This window comes from Ursus maritimus, unplaced genomic scaffold (genome assembly GCF_017311325.1).
Source record: "Ursus maritimus isolate PB19 unplaced genomic scaffold, ASM1731132v1 scaffold_22, whole genome shotgun sequence".
Lineage (NCBI taxonomy): Eukaryota > Metazoa > Chordata > Mammalia > Carnivora > Ursidae > Ursus > Ursus maritimus.
Genome location: NW_024424675.1, coordinates 47,594,874 through 47,599,195, shown reverse-complemented (window position 1 = coordinate 47,599,195; position 4,322 = coordinate 47,594,874). Strand labels below are relative to the sequence as shown.

Sequence of the window (4,322 nt, the reverse complement as noted above, 5' to 3'; positions counted from 1 at the left end):
TAATGTGTGTCTGAGTCTCGTGACGAAAGCCTGTGGAGGGGGTCACGTTCGTGCGCACGCCCCGCCATCTGCTCTGTGATGGTGGTCGGGGGCCCCACGCTCTTCCTCTGTCCCCGAGGGCAAAACTGTTTTCACATCAGCACCAGGTGCTGGGCCTTCCGGGCCCTGTCGTCCCCCCCACCAACCCCTGCAGTGTTCCGGAAGCCGAGGGGCATGACGTCTGCAGCTGGTGGGCCACACAGTGGAGTGTGTGCCTTTCCTCACCGACAGAGGTGGTCAGGTTTACCCCGTCATGTGGTGGCACTGAAACAGCCCAGAGCAGGAGCCTCGGGGCCCCGCGTGCGAGGGGTTCCCGAGGTGGGAGTGCAGGGCCGCGGTGCTTCAGTGGAATGGCCTGCCCCCCCCTTCACATGGGGGAGGTTGAGCCACTTGCCAGGAGAGGGTGGCAGAGCCAGGCTGTGATCCAGGCCCCCCGCCCTGGTTGGGAGCTGCTGCCAGTACAAGGAGGAGCAGAGGGCAGCTGGGGAGGCCTGCGGGGAGAGGGAAAGTCTGTGTGGGCTCCCTGGAAGTGGGGCACCCTGTGCATGCGGTCTGAGGGGCCTGTTTGTGTCCTCCACCTCTTGCCCTCCACAGCCCTTTCTAGGGGTCCCTGGACCACCGTGCCCCCCGCTAAAGATGCTTTGAAGATGCTCCCCACTCCTCTCCGAGGAAACCAACCCCCATAAGGGCCCCTCCTCACCCTTATTCTTGGTGAGGGGGTGGGGGAGGCTCTGCAGTGCCCTCCCTTTATGGATACCCCCAGCCCCTCAGGAGTACTGCAAGCCCAGGTGGGCAGCCACTCCCCACTTCTGTGTCCTCTGCTGTGGGGCCGTGGGCGCAGGAGCCTGCCCTGGGGACGTCCACTAATCGAGCACTGTCGGGCTTGGAGACTCCCCGTGGCTCTATGTCCTGTGCCTGGGAGCCGGCCGACAAGTATCAGGAGGGAAACTGTCACAGGGACATTAATGAAGGGCACAGCCCTCTCCAGGGCAGAGGGGACAAGAGGGGGTCCAGGGAGCGACTGTGCTCGGGTGGGTGACCCGGACAGACCATCACTGGAAAGTGGGCAGTAGGGTCACTCGGCGTTGTGGCTCCTGTGGATTTGGACAGACGTATAGACATGTGTTACCCGATCTTCACAGTGTCTCACTGTCTGCACTGCTCTGAGGCCCTCCGGGCTGCACCTGCTGTTCACCCCACCCCCGGCCCACCCCAGGGACCACACACAGTAAAAGCAGCACTTTGAAAACTCTAGTTGCAAATCCCAGTCAAAAATGTTGAAGAACACCCTTCGTGCAGGATTCTCTCTTGTTAAGTAGTACTCCTTCCTACAGCTATTTATTTTGTGGGTGGTTTTCTTTTCTTTCTTTTTGCCTTAAATTCTAGATTGTTTGAAATTAATATTGCTATGCCAGCATTTATTTATTTATTTTTGGTGGGTAGAGGCCTAGCGTACCTTCTTCCTTTTTTATTTTTGAACATATTATGTTTTTGTGTTTTGGGCATCATTTGGTAGCAAATAGTTGTATTACTCTCGTTTCAAAATCCAATCTCAGATTCTCAATCTCTTGATAGAATGTAGTCCTTTTACGTTTATTGTAATTACTGGTACATTTGGATTCAGTCTCTTATCAAGTTGTCTAGGAGGTTGCCGTGTTTGTGAGGATTTGTTTTGACTTGCGCTTTCTCCTGGGTTGGCTTGCTCTTTTCTTTCCTCCCTTTTCCCTACTGTGTGGTCCACAAGTTCTGTGACACTCCCCCCACAGAAGCTGGGGTTGGATTTCCCTCCCTTTGCCGTGGGCTGGCCTTAGGGACTCGCTTTGAATGAGCAGGACGTGGCAGAAGTCATGCATACGACTTCCAAGGCTGGGCCGGGAAAAGGCAGTAGGGGTTCCACCTGCCGCTTTCTCTCTTTTCTCTCAGACTGTGCCTGCTCTACAGCCAGAGCTGCCAGGTTGGGGAGCCCACGTAGACACAGAGACAGATACTCAAGGAGCCCCTGCGGTTCCAGCCCCTAGCCCACGTGCCAGGCCTGGAGTGCGGGGCCCCAGATGACCCCAGCCACAGAGCATGAATCTTCTGGCTGAGGCTCTGAACAGAGCTGGGCCCTGTTCCAGTTTCTGACCTGCAGGCCTCGTGAGCATAATAAATGGTGGTTTTATTTCACTGAGTTTGGGGGTCATTTGTTGTGCAGCCACGTTGCCTGGGACAGCTTCTCTCCATCTGAGCCACGTCTGGGTCCTACTCTCTCTTTGGTGGCCTGAGGGGCCAGAGCTGGGGAAGGGGCCATCCAGTGGTTTCCTGTCTGCTGGAACGGCTGAGCTGGACACTCTTCTGCAAGACAGTTTTTGCCGTGGCCTCAGCCAGGACCCATGGATTTCCAGGTCAGACTCCACATGACTTCTGTCTGCTTAAGGTGCCTGCACCACGAGCGTAGGATGGATTCGTGTGCCATGGACCTGGTGTCGTCATAACTTCTCTGTTCTTGGCCTTCATCTACTCGGAGTCATGCATTAAATACTCTCGGGCCTGGCTGCTTTCGCTCGACAGAACGTACTTGGGATCCATCCACGCTCCTGTGAGCACTGGTGGCGGTGCCGTGGCTTCCTGCATGGCATGTCACTACACACACACCAGAATCTGTTTATCCTGTGGCCTGACCGTGAACGTTTGCGTTGTTTCCACTTTGGCGACAAGGAGTAAAGCCACCATGAACCCGCAGGCCCCAGTAGAAGGACAGCCACCACCAGGTCCTGATCTCAGGGCCGTGAGATCGAGCCCGGCATCAGGCTACGTGCTGGGCATGGAGTCTGCTTGAGATCCTCCCTCCCCCTCTCCCCGCTCGTGCTCGCGCGCTCTCTCTCGCGCTCTCTCTCTCCCTCGCGCACACGCACACGCACACCCGAGAATGCAGATGCACGTTGCTCTCCCTCGCGTACACACCTAGGAGTAGAATCGCTGGCTCAGAAGCAGATGCTCATTGAGCTATCAGACGGCCCCACTGTCCTCCAAAGGGGCTGTGCCACTCTGGACGCCGGCCAGCGCCGCGTGTGACACCGCTCCCGCATCCTCTGCAGGCCGCGGGTTTCCGGCCCTCTCAGGCCGGCCGTCTGTGTGCCGAGGGGCGTCTCACTTGATCCGCACCCCCAGCGACCGGGGACGTTGGGCGCCTCTCTAATGTGCTCGCGCTCATTTGTACCTCTTCCTGTATGAAGTGTGTCTTCAAATATTTTGTGCATTTTTAAAAGAGTGCTTTACAAATACTGAGTTTTAAGATTAAAAAATAACCTGCATGCAGCCCTTCATCAGATATGTGCATTTGGAATATTTTCTTCGGTCAATGGCTTCCTTTTTGGTTTTTCTCATGGGTGTCTTTGGAAGAATAGAGATTTTTGATATTCATGAAATCCAGTTTCTCAACTTTTCCTTTTACTTTTTTAAAAATATTTTATTTGTCAGAGAGCACGCACAAGCAGGGGGAGGGGCAGAGGCAGAGGGAGACGCAGGGCGCCCGACGCGGCACTCGATTCCAGGACCCCGGGATCATGACCTCAACGGAGGGCAGACGCTCCACCCCCGGAGCCGCCAGGCGCCCCTCCTGTTCTTTCAAAGGAACCTTCGCCTACCCCGAGGCTGTGATGGTTCCTTCTGCTTTCTCGCAGAAGCCTCCCAGCTGGGCCTTGACCCTGAGAGGACCCGCGGGAGTTCGTTTTGTGTGGTGAGAGGCAGAGCTGAGGCCCGGTCCTCCGCAGTCTATTGTGCTGCCGGCACCAGGGGCTGGAAAGCCTGCCCCTTCGAGCGGACGGGCGGTGGGTCGGTGCTGGGTGCTCTCCTGACATTTGCAGTGACGCTGTGGCCAGCACCCCACATTTCTGGATGGCAGGGGACTTCCCGTGTCTCCTCAGCCTGCCCAGGGCCTGCCATGCAGTCAGCGTTCCTTGTCCTGAACTTGCCCTTTCCGCGACCATCCCGTCTGAACACACCAGGTCCTGGAGGCAACGGGTGACTGGGGACTGAACCTCGCCTGGGAGGTGACAGGGCAGGCTGGTTGCATGCTGAGGAGGGAGGCCCAGAGGTCAGGCCTGTGGACTTGAGCCTCTGGCCACGTCTGTGTCTCCATAGAGGAGACCCGGGACTCTGGCCTCTGAGGACCTGCCTCCCATCCTTCAACCTGCACCCTGCTCGGCGGCAGACGGTGCTGAACTTTGGCTTCCCTCTCTGCCGCCGCCGCCGGTGGGCTGGGGGTCAAGGCGGTACAGCCCACCTGACAGAGCACACCAGGC

At 57.2% G+C, this 4,322-nt stretch overlaps 1 protein-coding gene across 1 annotated transcript in view; it reads left to right on the top strand.

The window, feature by feature from the left end:
• The first annotated feature begins 408 nt into the window (after positions 1 to 408).
• Positions 409 to 4,322, top strand: part of HELZ2 (helicase with zinc finger 2) — a 28,975-nt gene continuing 25,061 nt past the window's right edge. The window contains exon 1 of the mRNA XM_040638598.1: positions 409 to 419. The gene's annotated coding sequence lies outside the window, so the exon portion shown is untranslated. The remainder of the gene's footprint in view (positions 420 to 4,322) is intronic.